Here is a 25,029-nt window from a genome sequence, read left to right on the forward strand (position 1 = left end):
AGTACGGAGGGAAACGCCAAGGCACGGGAGGTGCAGTAAGAGTCCGCACAAACCACATGCACACATTAAGCTTCCTTTTTGGTTTGAAGTTAGCGCTAAAGTATCCTTTAAAGAGCCCATACATCTAGCGATGTTTGGGCAGATTGAGGAAGGAACAGATCTCTCTCTGATCGAATCTGCTCGGAAAAAGATATGTCGGCTGCCCATACACTGCAGGCCAATTCCCGATCAATTTCACCATGAAATCTCTCGGGAATTGGCCTTGTGGCGCTGCCCTTCACCACCTGGCTGCTGTCCCCCCAGTCCCTATGCATTGTAATCTCACCTGCTCCTGCTCCAGCTGTCGCCACCGTCCTGCTGCTCCCGGTCTCGTCCGCTGCGTCCCCTGATCTTCAACATGTGTGCTAGAAAACCTAAGGGATTGAAGAGTGAATGACATCTGTCAGTTTTTTATGACTGAGTTGTTACTATTATTATATTCTATTATTTATATACGATCAGTACCACAAGAAAATACATTTACTGTATGGACTACATAAAGGTGGTAGAATTGGTCAGTGATTAGCCAATCACAAAGGGGGCCTGGAACCCACTAGCAGTAAGTTACTAAGCCATTTCCAAGCACTTGTGATTTGAAAAGCTCTTGCTAATGTAATGCTATGGGTGTGATCCCACTCGAGGGCTGTGATTTTATAAAAATCTCCATAGCATTGTATTAACAAGAGCTTTTCAAGTCACTAGCGCTTAGAAAAGGCTGCTAGTGGGTTTGAGTCCTAAAAGTGTGTACCAGGCTTAAAGGAGACCTAAATAAATCCACAAACTGACTCCCTGTGTGTTGTGTGGGGAGGCGTGCATAGGCTTACCGCACCTCCCGCGGCCCCACATCTGCCTCTGCTTCCCTATCACTTCCGCTGTATGGGTCCTGGTCGGTGTGGTCAGCGCCCTCTGACTTGGACTTACTACGCTGCGCATGTGCAGTATGTCCGCTTGGGTGCCTAGTGACCGCGCTCGCTGGTGACCCCCAGGTGCTCTACAGACATACTGCGCCTACCCAGTGTAGTATGTCTGGGTCAGACACACACACACACACACACACACAATGTCAATTTGTGGATTTATTAATGAGTAATGTGTCCATTAAGATCTGCATGGAGACAGTCTGTAGACTTTTACCATACAGGCTATGGAGTAGGCTGTGGCTCCCATCAGAGGAAGGGATAGATTTAAACCACAACTGAAGTGAGAAGAATATGGAGGCTGCCATATTGTTGCCATATGCTGTTATACAATACCAGTTGCCTAGCTGTCCTGCTGATCTATTTGGCTGCGGTAGAGTTTTAATAACATGAGAAACAAGAAGATGGCTACACTTATGAGATCTGATAATAATGTAAGTAACATCTGATTTACATGCTTGTTCAGGGTGAATGGCTAAGGCCTTGTTCACATGCGTTCCGCTCGCACGTCCGTCCACGGTGGGCTTTTTTTGAGGCTTTTTTTTTCTAATTGCCGGCGCTTGGGTGGGCAATTCATTTTTGTAGTTAGCGGTTTCCGACGTGTTTTTCCCCAGCGTTTTGGTAATTCACTCCCTGACGCAAGTCAGGAAGTGAACTCTTTGATCTGGAAAAGAATAAAGTAAATGTATTTATTCTTAAACGCAAACGCAATCGCTCCACATTACGGTTTTGTGAGCGTTTTGCGTTTTCTATACCTTCCATTGACGCGAAATAGCCTCAAAAATGGCTCAAGCACCACTTTACAAGGAGGAACGCAAACGTGCTGCTCACATGTGAACTATCTCATACAGAATCATTGTGTAAGCGCTTTCAGGGCGATTTTGAAAAATCGCCTGCGCTTAAAAAATAACTAAAACGCCTGCAGTGTGAACAAGCCCTGAAAGTATTAGGCTGGGTGCGAGTTTTCTGTCATGTGCGTTTTTTTGTGTGTGCGTTTTTGGTGCTTTTGCGTTGGGGTTTTTGGCCGCATATGCATTTTTCCAATGTTTTGTGGGTGTTTTTTATGCATTTGTGGTTCCCATATACAAAACTCATATGCGTTTTCTATGCGTTTTTCAATTGCGTTTTATCAAATCACTAGGAAGACACCAGGAAGCGGAAATTCAATAAAAAAAAAGCATGAAACGCATACTATTGCGTTACCATTGAGGTTCATTATGTGCGTTTTTGAAAACCATGCAACAAAACCAGCGTTTTTAAAAATGCATGTTTGAAAATGCACCAAAAAACGCATATGCATTTTTTAATATACATTTTTTGATGCAGCCCGTTGACTTCCATTAGCGGCAAAAATGCTGCGTTTTCTGCAACGCTAGCTTTTCTGTTATGCGTGTTCCTAGCCTTAGAGACAGAGGATCAAGCAGGGCAGCTAGGCAACATTTAAAGCGGACCTGAACTCATAACGTCATCTCTGTTTTAAAATATACGCAACAGCATAATAATCTTTAAACAAAAAAAAGTCTTTGTTATACCTGATACAAATTTTAAAATAAATCTGCACTGTTTCTCCTTCCTAATTCAAGGAAGCAGACATATTGTTAACAGCCTGTGCTTTTAAATGCGCTTATCTGCCATCTCTGCTGTGGCAGTCATGTGACACAGGGAGAGATCAAATTACAACTTGTGATTAGACACAAATGAAGGGGAATTAAACTCTCTAATTACATACAGGGTACATTTCTCTGTTTTCCTTCTGTTCTGTGCAAGAGTTCAGGTCCACTTACGGCAGCCTCCATATGCCTCATGTTACAGTTGTTCTTAAAGTGATCCTTAAGTAAAAAAAAAATGACTTTTACTCACCTGAGGCTTCCAATAGCTCCCTGCAGCTGTACGGTGGCCTCGCCATGTCCCTCCGATCCTCCTGTCCCCGCCGGCAGCCACTTCCGGTTTCGGCGACAGCCGCCGACAGGCTGGGAACGCGAGTGATTCTTGGTGTTCCCAGCCACAATATCGCCCTCTATGCTGCATATAGCAGCATAGAGGGCGATATTGTGTCGGCGTCTGTCGCCGAAACCGGAAGTGGCTGCCGGCGGGGACAGGAGGATCGGAGGGACACGGCGAGGGCACCGTACAGCTGCAGGGGGCTATTGGAAGCCCCAGGTGAGTAAGTCATTTTTTTTTTTTTTACCTAACCTGCCTGGCGTTCTATTAAGATCGCCAGACTGGCGACCGGACGTTTTTTGTTTTTTTTTAATAAAAAAAAAACTATTTCATGCAGCCAACTGAAAGTTGGCTGCATGAAAGCCCACTAATGGGTGCTCCTAATCCGAAGTAGCAAGGGCCGCGATGAGCGTCAGCCGCCTCCGATCCAGCCCTTAGCGCTGGCCAGAACTGTTTGGTCCGGCTGCCCTGGGCTCGGGCGGCTGGGGGGACCCTCTTTCGCCGCTGCACGCGGCGCATCGCCGCGCTGCGGCAGCGATCAGGTAGCACACGCGGCTGGCAAAGTGCCGGCTGCGTGTGCTCCTTTTTTAATTCGTAAAAATCGGCCCAGCAGGGCCTGAGCGGCACCCTCCGGCGTCTCTAGACGAGTTCAGCTCATCCAGAACGCTCAGGAGGTTAAGGGTCAAAGTAGATTATTTCCGACAGTGCCAATCTGTTTTCTGATCGATTTTGTATAGAAGTGATTAGAAAATCAATCAGAAAAATGATTGGAATGCCAGCGATTTCCAAAATAGCCCTACAAGCGCTTGTGCAATACATCCCTATAGGATAGTTCATGTCAGCATGTTTTGTTGGCTTTCCGCTCAGCAAAGCGATGCATATACCATTTTTAGGAAGATTTTGTTAGAAATGGAAGCTATAGGAAAAACGCAAAACGCTCACAAAATTGCTTTGTGTGGCAATTGCGTTCGCGGTTTAATGAATAAATACATTGAAAACCCCATCCAGAAATGAATAAATACAATCGGGTATCATCCTGATTCAAAACTCCTTGTTTTTACTCATGGCTAACACGGTACAACACTCTACTGCTTCATTTCTGGATGAAAGAGTTCACTTCCTGACCAATGTCAGGAAGTGGAAAAACAGAACCTCTCTGCAAAAGTGCTTTGTACAGAATCGTAGCGCGCAGTGGAGCGCTGGGAGGGGGGAAAAAAACATGCAAAACATAAAAAATCATTGGCGTCAGCAATTTTGATTTCACATGTGAACAAAGCCTCAGGGCTCGTCTCCACTAGTGCGACGTCGCACTGAGCGGGTGGGCGGGATCGCAGGCGAATCCCATGAGCTATGCGATGCTATGCCATGCACGGCTATGGGATTCGCAGCCCCTGTGGCGAATTCTGCGGGGGGTTCTGGGCGAATCGATCCCGCAAGCGATTTCGCCACGGCCCCGTCATCCCCTATGGCAGAGTTTTCCCGTGAGAATCATGTGCGGGGAAACTCTGCAGAATTGCCGCCGAAACCGCCCTAGTGGAAACGGGCCCTTAGTGTTTTTAAAATAATTGGATATTATCCATTTTCATGGTTGCACCAGGTTTATATACGATTAGTTTAGCACAATATGCATTTATAGACTATACATATTTCATGTCACATGTCTATTGATTAATGATCAAAAAAATCTTTTTGTGTAATATATGTGCTCATTATAATCTGCCAGATGTTCCTCTGGAAGGATCATCTAACAGACAACCTAGGTAGGTGCCTGGGACCTAATGGGTGCCAGCAGTGGCGTAGCTATGGGCGAACACGGTAAATCCAGTGCTGGAGACTTGGGCACAGCAGCGCAGGAGACTTGGGTGCAGCCGGCGCCACCATAGGCTGTAATAGGAACTACGGCTATCGCAGGCACAGGGAGTAACTTCAGCGCCGTCAGTAGATGGACCTGAAGTTGCTTTTAAAACAATAATTCGGATTCCAGCGATTTGCTGGAAGCCAAATTATTTCATTCCCCCACTATCCATGTCGGCCTGGAGGGGGAATAGTAATTAACACGGCCCGGACTTGTGCGGCAGCAGGATCAGCCATATACTGGCTGTGTCCTGCGCCCAAGTCTCCGGCGCCGTTCTCTCTCGTACGCGCTATGGGCCCCGGTGCAGGTTTTACATGGGCCCCCCCAAGCACTCTATATGTAACACTTGATACAGAACACCAAAACCTGCCAAGGCCATCCACAGTATTAGAGGTGCAAGAAGGGGATGGGGAACAGTTTGTTAATGATTACTACTATTCAAAGCATCTATAAAAGTGACAATTACCAGCACAGGACCAATAAACAGCTAATTCTTTGGTTGAGGAAGGGGCCCATCTAGCCCAAGGGCCCCGATGCGGTCGCTACCTCTGCAACCCCTATTGCTACGCCACTGGGTGCCAGGGAGCCCAACTGACCACTCTCCTACTAAATTTCCTACCTTGCCCAGGGCTACATTTCTTCTTAATGCATGAGGGTACATTTCCACTAGATGCATGCAATTTGCAAGTCCTTTTTCGGACACATGACTGTTCTTTAAGGATTCATGCACTTTAGGCATTGTAAAAATGTGTACAAGATCACAGATGCAGTGCACAGCTTTGAGAACAGTTTAGAAGCAGCAGTGCTCATACCTCCCAACTTTTTGAGATGAGAAAAAGGGACACTTAAGCCACGCCCATGCCACACCCCTGGCCATGCCCTCACCACGCCTCTAATCACGCATACCATAAAGATTTCATAAGAAACCTATGTTTTATAATTCAAACCACACTGGTCCTTTTCTATCCTGGTTCATTTTCCTTCATATTAACATTTTAAAATTAGTAACATATCAATTTAAAGGATGGGAATAAACTTTAGAGTCAATCAAACACATTTTTAGTGGAGAAATATATATATTTACATAGAAAGAGGGACAAATCCTGAAAGAGGGACAAATGAGGGTGACAGAGGGACAGGGCTCCGAAAAAGGGACTGTCCCTGCGAAAAAGGGACAGTTGGGAGCTATGGCAGTGCTCATGGATGGATTACAATGAAATGTGGCCATAAGTAAGGTAGTAGTTTTGCCCCCCTCATGGTCCTTTTGGTAACCTGAAATGAGAGGGCAGTAGGGCTCCCTGACACACAGTAGGCCCCAGGCTCCTGCCTATGTTGCCATGTGGATGATCCTGCTCTGGCAGTGCTGTTTGGAACTACTATCATTTCTGTAGTGAATTTAAAAAGCACACTTTGCACATCACATATGATTAATTGGAGAAATGCACACATTGTCATGGGCAAAAACGTGTAGCGTGCATAAAGCCTAACGTCAGCAGGGAAAGGCCCACCAGGAGGGGCGGGGAGACTGCGCTCCTCCCCCTCATCTTTCTACAGGGCCGCATCGCAGCTTATAGGCACTGCACTGTATGTAGGTGTGACTCAGGGACCGTCCCCGCCCTGCCCGCTATCATCCACCGCTGCCCGCCCTTTAGTGCCAACAGGGAGGGGCCTGATCCTGGATCGTCCCACCCATTTATATGTAATTTCTGCCAACAAGTAGCAATCTAGGCGGCACGGCAGGGTACTGTTCTGTTTAATGGATGCCCCGCCCCCTTACTTAATTGCAGCAGCAACCACATCTTTCTCCACTGCAGCTGCATTTATCTGAGTTGCCAAACAAGATGAGAGGATCGAGCTGAGAATCGTGGCTCGAGCTAATCTCTGCCCGTCAGTCAAAGCTCAGGACCCGGCCCCGCCCCCCAACTTTCCAATCTCCGCTCCGAAGGTTCTAAGCCACGCCTCCACCACCGTAAGAAGGGAGCGAGAGTCGGGGCTCGCTCTTTAGACTCTCCCTATAAGCAGGTTGTACATATCACACATGGTTAATCGAAGAAATGCACAGATTAAAATGGGCAAAAACCTGTATTGTGTGCAGAAAACCTAACATTCCAGCCAGCGAAGGGCCACCAGTAGGGGCGGGGAGACTACGTTCCTCCCCCTCATCCTTCTATATGGCCGCATCGCAGCTTATAGGCACTGCACCGTATGTAGATGTGAATCAGGGACCGCCCCTGCCTGCTATCATCCACAGCTGCCCGCCCTTCAGCGCCGACAGGGAGTGGCCTGATCCTGGATCGTCCCGCCCATTTATATGTAATTCCAGCCAACAAGTGGCTACTAAGGGACAGGCAAGGGTACTGTTCTGTTCAATGGCTGCCCCGCCCCTGTACTTACTTGCTGCACCGCATACGTCTTCCTCCTCTGCAGCTGCATCCGTTTTTGAAGAAGAGTGTATCGATGCTCGAGCTAAGCTCCGCCTCTAAGTGTCAGTCAAAGCTCGGGACCAGGCTCCGCCTTAATGGGCTAAGCCACGCCCCCGCAGACGTAAGAAGGAAGCAGAGTCTGGGCTCGCTCCCTATATATATACAGCATGTATATGTATAATATAGTAGTATAGTGTGCTGTCCTGAACTGTGCAGAATGGCCATAGAGGAGGGGGAAGCAGCTGCTGTTGTGTTGCATCCGCCCTTGCCCCGCCCACTTTTTCAGCCAAGTGTACAGCAGTTCCTAGTATGAGTGTGGAATGGGGTGAGTCACGTAGTGTATGACTGTGTGGTTGTGTTGTGTGTGTGTGTGTGTGAGAATGTTTTTTTTTTTTTTTTGGTGTGAGAATGATGGAAGAGAGGAGATAAGGGGACAGGCAAATGGTGGAGAGAGTGTTGAGGGGAGAGAGGTGAAAGAGACACAATTATGTGAAGGTGAAAGCGGTAAAACAGCAAAGAGCATAATATAGAAAAGTTAAAGAAAACCTGAGTGGCATATGTGTGTATTTATACTGACCTGAGGCGTCCTCCAGCCCCATGAGAAGCGTGGGCTCCCTGTCCAGCCGCTCTATTGCCTTGTAATCCCCTCCGGTAATCTGGCTGGCCGCGCTCTCCTGTGCACCCCATCGCAGACCCGCAGCCGGGAGCAGCCTGTGCAGTAGTAGGCCCAGAATGCTCCTGGGCTGGGAGCGTGGCGAGGGGGTGTGCGGCTGCGCATGCCCAGAAGCACACAACTGGCCAGATTACCAAAGGGCATATAGCAGGAAAACAGCGAGGGGGCCCACGCTCCTCATGGGGCTGGAGGAAGTCTCAGATAAGTGACAATTCACAGAACGATGTTGTGTAGACACCTCTCTAGCCTTGAGGCTAGCGATGTGTTCTGTTGCCATGGAGAGGGGGCAGAAGGAACGATGATCAGTGGACAACAGAGTAAAAACAAAGCATTGCGCAACAGCCAGGCGCAACCATCGGGGGCCATTAAGAATCCGACTGGACAGATATTTAACAGTGCCTGAGCAATATCAATTAGTGGCCATTATGCATGCATAATGATCAGTGGCTGAAACGATTATCCACATGTGTGCATGTAGCTTAAGAATGTACAGTAGAAGGGAGGGAGATGGCCCACAGTTTAAAAACAAACAAAAAAAAGGATAAAGTTTCTGCTGAATTATCAGCATGCTACACTGCGACTTGTAGTTCCACAGAGCCATGTTCCTCTCTGTGTGTTATTAGGGAGGGGGTTGTAGCTGTTTGGGCAAATAACTTTAATAAACCGATCCTTTTCCTCGATCAGAAACAGATCGGACATGACAGGAATAATCGACCGATTCCCATCGATCGGACTAGAAGTTGCATTGTGTTCCCAGCATTAAGGTGCCCATCAGTGATTGTACAAACTTACCAAATCTATTTAGTAGAAAGGTAGACTGAGTTAGTATTGAATGGAAGTTTCAGATTCCTCGTATTACACAGAAGTGGTAAGATTGTACAATCAAGATTGTACTATTAATGGACACCTTTAAAGGATACCCGAGGTGAGAGGGAGATGGAGGCTGCCATATTTATTTCCTTGTAAACCATGCCAGTTGCTTGGCAGCCCTGTTGATCTTCTGGAATAAGTCATGTCAAAACCCTGGAACAAGCAGATGGCTAATCCAGTAAAACCTGAGTCAGCCGAGTCTTAGTACCTGATATGCTGCATGCTTGTTCAGGGTCTATGGCGAAAAGTATTAGAGACACAGGATCAGCAGGGCTGCTAGGCAACTGGTATTGTTTAAAAGGAAATAAATATGGCAGCCTCAATATCCCTCTCACCTTGGATTCCCTTTAAGGTGGCCACTAACAATACAATTTGCTGAACGATTGTTTACAAACAAATATTCGTATGAACATTCAGAAATGGTCTTTGGGACCACTAATGGACAAAAATCTCCTAACCGATCAGATTGATGGGATCGAGCCGAAAATCGCATTGATTTAATAAATCTGATTGGTTAGGAGATTTTTGGCTATTTGTGGTCCCAAACGATCATTTTCGATTGTTCATACAAAGAATTGTTCGTAAATGATCTGTTGGCAAAGCGTATTGTTAGTGGCAACCTTTAAGCCTGGTACACACTTTCAATTATGATTGGCCAATCACGGACCAATTTTACCACTTTTACGTAGGATGAGGGTTTATCTACACAAAGTACTCATAATATTCAATATCTGTTGATTCTTATACTACATGGAGATGGTAAAATAGGTCAGTGATTGGCCAATCATAATTGAGTGTGTACCAGGCTTAAGATCTGCATGGGGGAGTCTGAAGACTTTTACCATAGAATGTATTGAGTAGGTTGTGGCTCATATCAGAGGAAGGGATACAATTAAACAGTTGGGGGGGGGGGGGGGGGGGTATTGGACCTTCCACATGTACTAGAAAACATAAGGGGATGAATAGAGAATGGTATCTGTCATTCTTGTCATGATTGGCTAATCACTGACCAATATTACCACCTCCATGTAGGATGAGGGCTAACAGCATACTATGAACAGATTGTGTAAGTAAATCCTTATACTACATGGAGAAGGTAAAATTGGTCAGTGATTGGCCAATCATAATTGAAAGTGTGTACCATGCTTAAAGGCAGTGGTCCTCAAACTAAGGCCCGCGGGCCAAATGTGGCCCCCTGCGGCCTTTCTACTGGCCCTCCACAGACAAAATATATTACTTATAGCACCACGTTTCCACATGGAAGCCAGCAAGAAGTCATTCACTGGCTTCCAATCCAATTCCACATTAGGTGGCACTGCTGTCAAACTGTATGGCAGGTTGTCACCTGGGTATGCTTCACTGTCTGGTGAGTAAAAACATTGTAGTAGTTGTGGTGGTTAGAGGTAATATAAAAGCAGTGTGTGTGCGCCCGTGTGTAGGGGTGGATAATTTGCAGTCCTTGCAATTACTGGGGAAAGGGGGTTATTTTGGGGGACTTTTGAAAGTATGTATTTTGAACAATGATTGCTTTGCATGTGGGAATTGTTTCAGGCGCTGTTTTTACACTACCTAGGTTCAATATAATGTTTTTCTTCATCGTTTTATGTATGCTCCGGCCCCCCAGCAGTCTAAAGTATGTTTGACAATTGAATTTTATTAACGAAAGACTCAACAGTATACAGAGGAATGCAAGAAAAAGCGGTAAAATACAAGTACATTAAGTACATATTACATATTACAGGCAAAACAGTTTTTAAAAGCAAGCTGAAAACAAAGCATATGCGATTGAGCTTTGCCTGTACCATAGTAGATTTTAGAGGTTCTTATAATATATAGCTATATAGCGGCCGCAACCCACATGGCAGTATATCTAGTTGTTTTACAGTGCTGACTCGTCGTAGGGAGGTGTAGGGTCTGAGTGGACAGTCAAGACATGGGGTGAAGACAGAGAAATGGAGATAGGAGGGTGCAGATGGGTCAGTCCTTCTTTCAAGTGCTTCCCACTATTTGTTTGTAAATAGCTGAACATTGGAAATCGTTCCACACTGACCAGGTCATACTGTATTGCTCAGACCGTTCCTGTGATAGAAGAATAAGGTGTTCCATGTGTTCAATATTTTCAATTTTGTGGAGCCAGGATCTAATGGAGGGAGTGATGGGAGACTTCCAGTGAAGGGGAATCATTGCTCTAGCAGCATTGATAAGGTGGATGGTTATTGATTTTTTTATATTGCTTGATAGGTTCCAGTGTATTATGGAGGAGTAGGTTAGTCGGGTTATAGGGGATTATATCCCCAGAGATTAATTCCGTCAGGCGATGGACTTCTTTCCAGAAGGGGGTTATTTTGGGGCATGACCAGAATATGTGGAGGATATCCCCCCCCCCGCCACGCCCACACCTCCAGCAAGAGTCGGGAACCGAGGGGAATATTTTGTGTAGTATTTGTGGGGTTTTGTACCAGCGAGATAGGATCTTGAATCCCAGTTCCTGGGTGTTGACGTTTAATGAGCCTTTGTGGTTTAAGGTGTATATTTTCTGCCATTGCTCTTCTTCTATTATCTGCTCAACGTCTCTCTCCCACGATTCCTGATAACCAATTTTGTCGGGGATTGTGGAAGCTATCAGCATCTGGTATATAGAGGAGACTAAATGTCTGTGTGGGGCAGGGCTTAAAGTCAGATTTTCGAAAGGCGTTAAAGGCCCAGACAACCGTCCTTTTTTTAGTATGGCCTGTAGGAAGTGTCGAATCTGAAAGTATTGCCAGCTAGAGAGGGAGGTTCGGTCGTTTAGCAATGACATTTCCCGATGGGATTTGATTTTACCCGCGGTTAAAAAGTCTCTCACCCTGGGGGGGTGATCAGCCTCCCACGATTTGAGAAAGGGGATGTTCGTTGTTGGTGTAAAGGCTGGATTATCTGTTAAAGGTGTGAGTGGGCCAGGAAGTTTAGTGAGTCTTATTGAGAGAGCATGCTTTCTCAGGCATTTAATCGTGGCCCCCATAAGGAGATTCTGCCATGACACTTGAACATTCCGTGGGATGTCCACCCACCCCAGGGCCGATGTCCTGCAACCCGCGATTTCCTGCTCGATCGACACCCATGGCTTAGCTTTTGCTCCCGACGCCCATTCCACTATTCTACATAACTGAGATGCCATATGATACTTCTGTAAATCTGGGAGGCCTACCCCCCCCAGAACCTTGGGGATGGAGAGCGTTGTCTTCTTAATGCGGGGGGGGGTTTGTTGCCCCATATGAACTTATTGATGTCCCCTTGTAGGTTGCCCAAAAACCTGGGAGGGAGATCGATTGGGAGACATTGGCTTATGTAAGAGATGCGCGGGAGAAGGTTCATCTTGATGGATGACATTCTCCCGAACCAGGAGAGATGAGTTTGTTTTCCCCATCTGAGAAGGTCATTTTTTAGAGCAGTGGCTATCTTGCCAAAGTTGGCTATAAACAGGTTTTTCTGATCTATTGTAACATTGATACCCAAATATCTAAGCTGGTGGGGAGACCATTGGAATGGGAGGTTTGATTTGCAGAACTGTAATGTCTCGTCATCCAGGGAGATGTTTAGGGCCTGGGATTTTTGGAGATTAATTTTAAGATTTGAAATTCGGCCAAATTCTGTGAATTTGGATATTAAATTGGGAATGGATGTGGCAGGGTCGCGCAAGAAAAAGAGCAGGTCGTCTGCAAAGGCCGCTACCAGATGATTGTTTGGACCCACTGGGATACCATGGATGTTTGGGTCTGTTCTTAGAGCATTCAGGAATGGCTCCAGCGTGAGGATATAAATTAGAGGCGAGAGCGGGCAGCCCTGCCTGGTCCCATTTGTTATGCGAAAGGATTCTGACAGTACACCGTTGACTCGTACCCTAGCTGACGGGTTGGTATATAGAAGGCCAATGAGTTTGCACATTAGATCTCCAATACCTAAGTTTGACAGGATCGCCCTAGTATAATCCCAGGCGACCCTGTCAAACGCTTTTTCCGCGTCAGTTGAGAGCAGAAAAGCTTTTATTCCTCTATGTTTAACATAAGACATGATATTGATGGTTCTCATCACATTGTCCTTAGCTTCGCGGCCTGGGACAAAGCCAGCTTGGTCTGCGTTGATATGGGTAGGAACAAATGGGACCAGGCGGTTGGCTAAGATTTTCGCCAAAATTTTGGCGTCCAAATTCAAAAGCGATATGGGCCTATAATTAGAGCAATGTTGGGGGTCTTTGTCCGGCTTCGGAATCACCACTATGTGTGCTTCTAATAGTTGGGATGAGGGTATGGTGTTGGGTTCTACTGAATTAAAGGCGGACACAAAAGATGGGGCTAAAGTACCGGAGAACGTTTTGTAGTATTGACTCGTCAAGCCGTCTGGGCCTGGAGCTTTGCCGGGTTTTAGGGATTTTACTGCAGTAAGGAATTCGTCCTCTGTGAGAGGGGATTCCAATTCTTCCTTTTCTGATTGCTCCAGGGGAAGGCGAGACGCATAATGAGAGATGAAGTTGGAGATCGTGAGCCTCCTAGAGGCTACTGGTTTATTTAATGGATCCTGGGCACTTAAATTGTATAGGGAGGCATAATATTTTTGGAACTCGTTAGCTATTTCCAGGGGCTTAAAGACTTGACTTTGGTTTTTGGTGGTTATGCTCGGAACATGGGTGTGAGGGGTTTTTTCCCTTAGAGCGCGGGCCAGGTACTTCCCACTTTTGTCTTTTTAATTGACATTAATTTCCGCCTTGCCTCTGAGTGAAGGAGTTTATCGAGGGTGTTTCTGGCTTTCACAAGTTTGTCTAGGGTGTTAATAGCTAGGGATTGTTTGTGTGCTCCCTCTAATTGCTTTATTTCCTCCATTACTTTCTTGACCATTTCCTCCTTTTCTTTTTTAAGCCTGGAGCCCAATCTAATGAAGTGGCCCCGGATAACTGCCTTATGTGCCTCCCAAATGGTTAGTTTGGAAGGACCAGGATCATTGTTTAAAAGGAAATAGTCATCTAAGGCTTCTGATATCTTTTGTCTTCTACCCTGTTCTGCTAGGATATTTGGATTGAGTCTCCAAGACCACGTTTTGTTGGAGGGGTCAGGGGTCTTGAGAGTGAGTGTCTAAAGTATGTTGACCCGGCCCTTGACTAAAAAAGTTTGGGGACCCCTGCTTAAAGGGAACCTGAGATGAGTAGGAAAAAACTAAATCATACATACTTGGGGCTTCCTCCTCCGTCTTCTTGATCTTCCGTAAGGGGTCCCGGTATCTTGGCCAGTCAGGGCTTACTGCGGCCCGGCCCCACCGCGCACCCGTTCTGCGAGCTTTCTGCACCTGCGCAGTACTACAACTCTCCTGGCTGCGGGAGCGAGACAGGGGAGCACGCGCAGGAATACTGCATATGAGCCGACTGGCCCAAGATACCAGGACCCCTTCAGGAAGATTGAGGAGGCAGAGGACGGCGCCGAGGGAGCGATCAGGCCAAAGGAGGATGCCCCAGGTATGTATGAAGATTTTTTTTTTTACCATTCATCTCTGGTACACTTTAAGCGTTTAAAAACATAATTGGATTGTATCCATTTTCGTGGTTGCCCCACATTTATATACAATTAGTACCACAAAATATGCATTTTTGGACTAAACATATTTAATATGACTATTTATTTAGACATATTAAACATAGTCTATTAAACATATTTAATAGACTATTTAATATGTCTATTGATTACAATCTTTTTTATGCAATACACATGGTCATTGTAATCTGCATGATGTTGTGAGGGACCTCTGAGCAGCCTCATCTAACAGGAAACCTAGGTGGGTGCCTGGGACCTAATGGGTGCCGGGGGCCCAACTGCAACTTTTCCTGACCACTCTCCTACCAGTTACTACCTTGCCTAGGGCTCCATTTCATCTTAATCCATGACTAGAAGCATGCGATTTGTAAGTCATTTTTCAGACACATCACAGTGTTCTCCCCAGAATTTTTTTCCAGCCGGGTGGCATGAAATAGTAGCCGGGTGGCATAAAAAAGTAGCCGGGTGGGGCGAGTTGAAAATGCAGGGCAACTGTGCTTACAGCATAGGAGGAGGTGAGCCGATGACAGCCGGGTGGTCACCAAATCTAGCCGGGTGGAGCACCCGGCTAAAAGAGCCTGGGGAGAACACTGCATCACTGTTCCTGTGGGCTACATGCACTTTATGCATTGCACAATGTGTACAAGATCGCAGATACAGTGCACAGCTTTAATAACAGTTTAGCAGCGGCAGAGCTCGAAGATGGATGAAACAGTCCCTAGGCAAGGTAGTAGTTTTGCGTTCCTCCCCCCCCCCCCCCATGGTGCTGTTGGTCATCTCAAATGAGAGATGGGTCAGAGAAAATAGCAATTGGGCCCCTGACACCCATTGGGCCCTAGGTGCCAAGCTAGGGTGCCATGTGGGTGATCCTTTGCAGTACTGTTTGAAACTGCACAATAAAATTGTTTCTCTAGTGAGTTTCTAAAGCACACTGTTATAATCACATATGATTCATTGGAGAAATGCACAAATTATAATGGGCAAGAACATGTATAGTGTGCATAAAGCCCAATATTCCATCCAGGGAGGGGCCAGGAAGACTGCTCCTCCCCCTCCTTCTTCTACATGGCCACATGTGAGCTTATAGGCACCGCACTGTAGGTGTGACTCAGTGACCACGCTGGCTTCCCACTATAAGACAAACTAAAAAAAAAGGTTAAAGTAACTTATTAATATTATTATAGCACCAACATCTTACACAGTGCTGTACAGTATGTATATGTGTGTGTGTGTGTGTGTGTGTGTATATATATATATATATATATATATGTATATTGTCACTAACTGTCCCTTGTCATATGTCTATATCATGTAGTGTATGTATTGTAGTCTAGAGCGAATTTAGGGGTGAGCCAATTAACTTATCTGTATGTTTTTGGGATGTGGGAGGAAACCGGAGTACCCAGAGACATTTCCTGAACAATCGTTTACAAACAATTATTTGTATAAACGAAAGGAAATGATCCTTCGGGACCACTCGTGAACAAAAATCTCCTAACCAATCTGATCGGATTGATGGGATTTACCCAAAAAATCAGATTACATTGGTTAGGAGATTTTCGTCTGTTAGTGGCCCCAAATAATCATTCCCATTCGTTCATACGAATAATCATCCCCCAAATTGTACCGTTAGTGGCCACCTTAACACTAACCACTCCTCTGTCTGCCTAACACTAACCTCTCCTCTCCCTAATACTAACCACTCCTCCCCCCTGCCTAACACTAACCTCCCCTCTCCCATGCCCAACACTAACCTCTCCCTAAGTAACCACTCCTCTGTCTGCCCAACACTAACCACTCCTCTCCCCTGCCTAACGCTAACCTCTCCTCTCCCATGCCTAACATTCTTCCCTGTGTAACACTAACCTCCCCTCTCCCATGCCTAACACTAACCACTCCCTAACACTAATCTCTCCTCTCCTCTGCCTAACACTAACCTCTTCTCCTCAAGCCTAACACTAACCTCTCCCTAACACTAACCTCCCCTTTTCTTTGCCCAACATTAAACACCCCTCTCCTCCCCTATGCCTAATTCTAACCTCTCCCTAACACTTACCTCCCCTCTCCTCTGCCTAACACTAACCTCTCCTCTGCCCTGGCTCAACACACACCATACAATCTTGATTGTTCAATCTTACCACTTCCATGTAGTATAAGAGCTTATCCAATCAATCATTCAAGGTATTTTCAATCTGATGGCCCTTATACTACATAGATTTGGTAAATCTGTACAACCAAGATTGTATGGTGTTTGTTGAGCTTAACACTAATCTCTCCTCTCCCTAACACTAACCTCTCCCTAACACTAACCACTCCTCTGTCTGCCTAACACTAATCTCTCCTCTCCCTAATACTAACGTCTCCTCTCCCCTGCCTAACATTCTTCCTTGTGTAACACTAACCTCACCTTTCCCATGCCGAACACTAACCTCTCCTATGCCTAACACTAACCTCCCCTCTCCTCTGCCTGACACTAACCTCTCCTCCCCTATGCCTAATACTAACCTCTCCTGATTCTAACACTAACGTCTCCTCTCCCCACCTAACATTCTCCTCTGTGTAACACTGACCTCTCCTTTCCCATGTCGAACATCAACCTCCCCTCTCCTCTGCCTAACACTAATCTCTCCTCCCCATGCCTTATACTAACCTCTCCCTAACACTAACCTTTCCTCTCCTCTGCCAAACATTAACCTCTCCTTCCCTATGCCTTATACTAACCTCTCCTTCCCTATGCCTTATACTAACCTCTCCCTAACACTAACCTCCCCTCTCCTCTGCCTAACGTTAATCTCTTCTCCCCTATGCCTAACACTAACATCTCCTCTCCCCGCCTAACATTCTCCTCTGTGTAACACTACACTAACCTCACCTTTCCCATGCCGAACATTAACCTTCCCTCCAGGGCTGTGGAGTCGGAGTCGTGGAGTCGGAGTCGTGGAGTCGGGCAATTTTGGGTGCCTGGAGTCGGAGTCGGGAAAAAATGCACCGACTCCGACTCCTAATGAATTTGTAACTGTAATTAAAATAGAAAATATGATAAAATGTTCTATTTCTCAGATAATAGTCATTAAAAATAATGTATATATACAGTATATATACAGTAATAGCTGTGCTTAGTCCACAAAAATGAAATAAACCAATCAAAATTAGTTACTTGTGCTGCTTCAATAAAGCAGTCCCCGTATTTTTAAGGTCAGATATACATATCTGATTGTGGCTGTATATATGATGTGTACACAGGAATCTCTTATATATACTAAATAACATCTATGCTGTAAGAATAAAGCCTGATGTGTAGCTGTGTCACTAATAGAGATGGTCAATGAGATGGAAATAATTCTGCACTGATGCTGATTTATGCAAATGTATGCACTCCCTTTGCTGATGAAATCAAATAATTTGATATGTTAAAATTTGGTTTGGTGACTACAAATTAAAGGGTACCTGAGACGGATGAAAAGTAAAGTTTTATACATACCTGGGGCTTCCTCCAGCCCCCTTCAGGCTAATCAGTCCCTCGCTGTCCTCCACCACCCGGATCTTCTGCTATGAGTCCTGGTAATTCAGCCAGTCAGCGCTGTCCGGCCGCATGCCGCTCCCACAGCCAGGAACATTCTGCACCTGCGCAATAGTGCTGCACAGGTGTAGTATGCTCCTGGCGGCGGAGTGTGTGCATGCGCACTACGCCCGACTGGCTCAAGTACCTGGACTCATAGCAGAAGATCCAGGTGGTGGAGGAGGACAACGAGGGACTGATTATCCTGAAGGCGGCTGGAGGAAGCCCCAGGTATGTATAAAACTTTAATTTCATCTGTCTCAGGTTTACTTTGTTACACAGTAGTACTATACTCTACATATGCACTCCCCACAGAGCTGCAGGGAATCCACTGAGAATGCTGTGCACATTGAACACAGAGGTGTTGTCTGTCACCCATAAACCTGGTTCAGATTGTGCATGAAGAATGTGTAATAGAGGAAGAATCTCCTCATTCCCCTGCAGAGTACCTGCACATCATTCTTACATGTACCCACACTTACATTGCCTAGGGCCTGATAGATGTTCTTTGTTCCAGTTTGTACCTTTTTCAAGTACTCTTACCAAGGACTAGTTTTAGTCTAAAGGGAATAAATATAGTAGTCTACATATCCTTCTCACTTCAGTTGTCTTGTAAAATTCCTAAGCGTTGGCAGTTAAGAGACGAATTTCATGTTACATACTTTTAATCAACAAAATTGTAATATGCAAATTAGAGGAGTCGGAGTCGAGGAGTCGGAGTCGGAGTCGTTGGATTCCTAAACTGAGGAGTCTGAGTCGGAGTCGGTGGATTTTTGGACCGACTCCACAGCCCTGCTTCCCTCTCCTCTCCTCAACACTATCCTCTCCTCCACATGCCTTATACTAACCTCTCCCTAACACTAACCTCCCCTCTACTCTGCCTAACACTTACCTCCCCTCTCCTATACCTAAGAAAATTCTCCCCCCCCCCCCCCCCCCTGAACACTAAGGGCCTGAACCCACTAACGCAGTTGTGTCCGCTTTTCAGTTACACAACAATGTTAAAGATGCTGAAAAGCGGACAGAAGCGGACACAACCGCATTAGTGGGCTCAGGCTTTAAGGCCTCTTTCACAGTGCGACGTTAAAGTCGCACGTTAAAACAACATTTAGCGCAGAATAACCCACTGCAATGAAAAATCAATGCCCTGTTCACAGTGCACACGTTGCGTGGGTGTCTAACGCTGCACATTAATTGGAAGTACTGCATGCAGTGCATTATACACGTTATTAGCTGCGTTAGACTGTTTGCACATGCTCAGTAATGACTTGGAAGCATACTTTTCATTGCCTGTATACTCTACTGTTGCGTCGATAACGGGACATTAAGTTGTGTTGCGACTTTTTGGGTGCATTGCATTATAATTTGCGTTGCGCCTTAAACGTCGCAACAAAACGCAACATCCTACTTCTAAAGAAGCCTAATGGGGTGGTTGTCTGTTACTGAAGTCTGTGATGGGGGTTTGGTCTTTTACTTGGACATTTATGTTATTTGTGAGAGATGCCTACTTAGTTATTATGTGGAGAATATGCTGCACATGGTCCTTTATTTATGTCATTTTACAACTGACGTTTTGCCTTCATTCCTATAGATGGTGCTGCAGTTCAGACCCCAGGCAAACCCCTCCACGTCCCCAGGGTGCAGTTTTAGTGCTTGCCATGGGCGCCATTTTTCTCTACATACACCACTGGCTCTAGGGTAAGTTATGGAAACAGAGACAGGGTAGGTTAGGCAGCAAACGGGTCAGTTGAGGAATATAAAGTGAGAGGGATATGTGGGCTGCCATATTTATTTCCTTTTAAACAATACACATTGCCTGGCTGTCCTGCTGATCTTCTGTCTCTAAGGCCAGGGTCACACTGATTTGAATCGCATGCGTTTTAGAAAAAGCACATAGTGATAGTCTATGGGCTACACAGAAAACACATTGCTATGCGTTTTTAAAACGCTCAATAAGTTCATTCTTTTTGGCATACTATGGGCCTGATTCCCAAAGCGGTGATAACCAAGTTATCACGCCTAAAAGACTTTAGGCGGGATAACCTTTGCACTGCTGAGTTAGCACCGCTTTGTGCTTGTGATCGCGCGCAAAGTCCAGCGCGCAAGGTCTTGCGCGCGCAATTCCGCATGCAGCGCCCATAGGGTTTAATGGGCACATCGGGCGCACCACGCGCTGTGCGACTGCGCGCAATTTCGCGCGAGTTTCTTCTTATCACACCTAAACTGAGTTTAGGCGTGATAAAGGGGTTTTCACTGGCGGGCAAACAGTTTGCACCGCTTTGTGAATCAGGCCCTATATGTAGTTCGCATGCAATCTGCATGCAATGCTTTCCGATGGTGAAAAAAAAGCATGTGTTTTGCATTTATTTTTACTAGTTTCCTAGAATGATTATTTAAAAAAAAATGGAAAAAGGCAAATGCAGGAAAAACGGCCGCATGGACACGTGTGACCTTAGCCTAATACTTTAAAGAGACTCAGAGATGAAAAAACAAATGAGAATCGATACTTCCCCGGGGCTTCCTTCAGCTCTATAAACACGCAAGTCCCTCGCCGTCCTCCCGCGGTCTCCTGTTCAGCCGCAATCAGCCCCGGTAACAGGCTCAGTCGTGTCTGTCCGGGTCTACTGCGCATGCGCTGAAGACCCAGACTCATCCCGACTGGCAGACTGCGGTAGGTAAGCGAGGGACATTAGGCTGGAAAAAGCCCTGGGTAAGTATCCCCCCCCCCCCCCCCCCCCCGGTGACGGAGGTTGGGAGGGACTAAGCGAACAGATTTCTGTTAGGGGGAGCCCCTACAGGGAATGCCACTATGTAGTTTATGACCCTGTATGTCACATGTGCCTTCTCTCCTGTAAGGCTACGTTCACATCATGAAACGCTGATGGCCGTGCGTTCGGAACGCAACGAGTACAAATATACGCCATCAGCAACGCGTGCAGTGTGAACGGGGCCTAATGCAGCCACACTGTCTGTCCCTCACTATTTTCCCTCACCACCAATATGTCACTATGTCCCCTCAACTGCAGCCTGCCCCACACCTTGTACATGTAGCAAGAACCCTGTAACCCCACATAGTGCAGCCATTGCCCCCCAACTCAGTAGGCCTAAATTATAGCATATCGCAGTGTCCTGCAGCCACTACCTATTTCTGTACAGAGAAGTGAGAATGCTGCTTGCGTAGCTATATAGCCAATTGTGTCTTGCGCCCAACAGCATCATTTGCATAAAGAAAGCGCACTGGGGTTCTTAAAAAATGCCAGATCGATTTATTTTTTTTTAATTATGGATCAGGAGTCCACTTGTTCTCATAGATTTTGTTTTATTAAATGCAATATTTATATTGAATGTAATGTTAAATCTTTTCGAAACCTCAAACAGTGAAGGCTTAGCTTCAGGTGAGGAAATAAAGGGAGCCAAAGAATGTCTAGTCTAGTGAAATGTATATCTTCCTGATAAAAGGCTGAGGTGACTACTGAATGACACAGGAGTTGATGCATACCCGCTTGGTCACTGCAGTTTATGCAATAGCAGCTCTCTGTGTCCCCCATGCTGCTTCCTATCACAACACCAACTCGTGTATGTGGGTGTGAAGCCACGCCTACTTTCTGCCTTGCTGCACTTGGATTGGACAGAAGCAGGTGAGGGAACATTGAGCTTTGCTCAGCATACTCGGTGTATTTTTTTTTTCTTTAAAAAGATTCTGAATCATTGTCACTTACAGCAAAGCACCCTGCGCTGCACACAGTGTCTTTCCACTAGCAAATAAAAGTACCCTCTCTGTCCTCCCGTCCACAGGCTTCATTAAGGCCTATGCGTGGGGGCGTGGCTTATAGATGGGGCGGGGCTTGGAATCGAACATCCATTGCACAGGCCCGGATTGTTTTGGGAGAGGCGAATCTCCCCCGGGACAGTCCGCGCCTGGTCTATGCTAGGGGTACACGGGGCCACATATAAACATATAAGCATACAAAAGAGTGATCACTCACTGTAAGTGGGCGGGCGAAGTCACCTGTAAGTTGTGGGAGGGGCAAAGAATCATTCATACAGCGGGCGGCACATGTGGGGAGTGGGAGGAGCCTGGATTTCCCTCTGTGTGACGTGCTGTAGTATGTGACATCAGTGCGGGATGGAGGCAGCAGAGACGCTATGGCGGAGGGCTCTGGCCTCTCTGTCACTGGAGCTGCACGGAGCAGGAGCTGCTGATCAGAGCCGTGCGGAGCTCGAGCAGAGAGGAGCGCCCGGTCAGTGTCTGCGAGGCTGCTGGATTTCCAGCAGGGATGTCGCGCTCAGCTGCCCGTGACATTGCTGATCGGTGCCGCCAGGCAGGCTGCTGCTGTCACATGTGCCCAGTGTTGTGACAGCTGGATGAGGCGTCCCAGCTCCTTCCCATAGCACGCTGATAGGGCCTGTTTCCACTACACGCAGAATAGATGCAGAAAAACTGACTCCAATGAATGCCTATTTGAAAATCTGCATCAGAAAAAATGCGTTTAGTGGAAACAAGCTCATAGACATTCATTGGAGTCAGTTTTTCTGCATCCAATCTGCATGTAGTGGAAACAGGCCCTTAGGGAATGTCCTTCGGGAAAGTGTCAGTGAAGGTGCTCATCAGCAATAATGCTAAGTACACACCATACAATTTTCTGACCGATTTACTGACAGAATATTTCCAACAGGTCCAATCTGATTTTCAATCGATTTTTACATAGAAGTAAACGGGAAATAGATCGAACCTATTGGAAATAATCAATCTGACAGTAAATCTGTCAGAAAATTGTATCATGTGTACCTAGCATAAGATTTGGCAAACCATCGATCAGACAGATTGGATAATGCCAATCGACAACAAATGATCAATGTATTAATGTGTTCCATTTGAAATTATCGGATTGGTCCCTTTTTTATTCCATTTATGGGCCTGATCATTTCCTTTCGATCACAATTATCAGATCGGAAGGTAGTTTGCTAAAATTGTATCATTATTGGGCACCTTTAAGCTTTTCTATACAAATGTAAAACACTTATAACCATACATTTGTCATGCTGGGGATACACGATGAGATTTTTCAGTCGATTTTCTGTCCGATCTTATCTTTGATCGATTTTCTTATAAATTTGCAACCAGTTCTATGAGAAATCGATCAGAAAAACGATCAAAAATAAGATTGGACATGTCGGAAATTATCTATCAAACCATCTATCTGCTGAAAAAACGTATGGTGTATCCCCGCATCAACTTTCTCAGCAGATTTGGTCAGTCTCTGCCAGAATAATCTTAGTTCTTGTTTAGTAAGCTGTTGATGGATTGCCTTTTGTTTTTACATTACATATTGTTATTCTCTGTTGCACCCAGTACCGATCCAATATCACACCAAGAAATCAGCAGGACAGCCAGGCAACTGGTATTGTTTAACTGGAAATAAATGTGGCAGCCACCATATCCCTCTCAACTCAGGGACACTTTAACATAAAAAAAGGGTCACTATCATGGGCGTCCGCAGAAAGTTTTCCGGGGGGGGGGGGGCAAAAAGGAGGGGGAGGAAGAAGTGGGGCGGCGCGCGCAGTGCCGAAAATCTGAGTTGTCGTTGAAAAATGGGGCTACGTCATGGGTGTGGTCATGGACCAGAATGTGGGTGTGGTCGCGGGTGGAGACAAGTTTACGTGAACTTAGCAATGGGTGGGACATTAGATTAGGACAGTGGTGGCGAACCTTTTGGAGGCCGAGTGCCCAAACTGCAACCCAAAGGTCACTTAACTCGCAAATTGCCAACAGCACTAAATCAAAAAGTGCCAACAGCAATTTAAACTAAATACAAACGTTTTAACTCATACATAAATATTATGGAAAATCCAAGTTGAAAATAAACTGTGAAGATAAACAATTTCATCCATCCTACTCCTGAAAAATGTATTCATTTTTTTTAGAACCTCCCAGTTTTATTTTCTGTTTTAAAAAGCTGAAAAAGTAGGTTTAATGCTAATGTCTCATATGATGATGATTCAACAAGACAAATTCAGCAATCATGAGGCCCCCCCATTAAGACAAATTCAGCAATCATGAGGCCCCCAACACGACCAACTCAGCAATCATGAGGCCCCCAACAAGACAAATTCAGCAATCATGAGGCCCCCAACAAGACAAATTCAGCAATCTTGAGGCCCCCAACAAGACAAATTCCGCAATCTCGAGGCCCCCAACAAATCATAAGGCCCCTAACGACAAATTCAGCAGTCATGAGGCACACAAATAGACAGCATTTCACATAAATAGGCAGAATAATATGGTAGACACCTCTCACCTGGCAGCAGTTTCCCAAAATACACATACCAAGAAGAGTACCACTCTGGCAGCGGAGATACCGTTCTTGATTTGTGCGACAAATAGACTGCGCAGTAGAGATTAAATCAGCAAAAAAAAAAAACCCTCCCAGATTAAGACACCCTCCCCAGGAAATAATTTCATCCCACCAACATGCTGTATGTCGGCTTCCCACCCAGTGCTAACCTAACATGAGAAGAATCTTCCACTGGAAATCAAGCTTGGCTGCTGAGAAGTTTTACTGATTTGTGTGATAAGCAGAAGGTGCAGCAGAGATCCTAGTCACAGCAAAAAGTGACATCACACAGACACCCTCCCCAGGGAACTACTTCATCCCACCAACCTAGAATATGTTGGCACAACCCACCCCGTGCTAACTGAACAAGAGAAGAATCTTCCAATGGAAAACACAATCTTCTCTAAGGAACCTACCCCCCCCCCCCCCCCACCCTTTTAAAAGCCTATAATAGTTGAAAAGTATGCCCTAACTAGTTAAAAGGAGTACAAACTCCAGGAAAAAAATCTACCCTTCTAAGAGAACCCTCCCACCCCACCAATATGCTATAGATGTGGTCTCAACCTAACTTCTGACTTGTACCCACACGACGCCTTCTACTTCCCCTGACAATCAAACATACCAAGAAGCGTACCACTCTGGCAGCGGAGATACCGTTCTTGATTTGTGCGACAAATAGACTGCACAGTAGAGATCAAAGTCTCAGCTTCAGTCAAGACACCACCAATAGCATAGGTGAATGGCCCTACACTGCTGATTAATCAGCAAAAAAAAACCTCCCAGATTAAGACACCCTCCCCAGGAAATAATTTCATCCCACCAACATGCTGTATGTCGGCTTCCCACCCAGTGCTAACCT

General features: G+C 45.9%; 1 long non-coding RNA gene across 1 annotated transcript in view; it reads right to left on the reverse strand.

The window, feature by feature from the left end:
• Nucleotides 1-351: 351 nt before the first annotated feature.
• LOC137547060 (uncharacterized) overlaps nucleotides 352-25,029 on the reverse strand; it is a 257,817-nt gene continuing 233,139 nt past the window's right edge. Inside the window, exon 3 of the long non-coding RNA XR_011026454.1 lies at nucleotides 352-413. This is a non-coding gene — a long non-coding RNA (uncharacterized lncRNA). The remainder of the gene's footprint in view (nucleotides 414-25,029) is intronic.

This window comes from Hyperolius riggenbachi, chromosome 2 (assembly GCF_040937935.1).
Source record: "Hyperolius riggenbachi isolate aHypRig1 chromosome 2, aHypRig1.pri, whole genome shotgun sequence".
Taxonomy (NCBI): Eukaryota; Metazoa; Chordata; class Amphibia; order Anura; family Hyperoliidae; genus Hyperolius; species Hyperolius riggenbachi.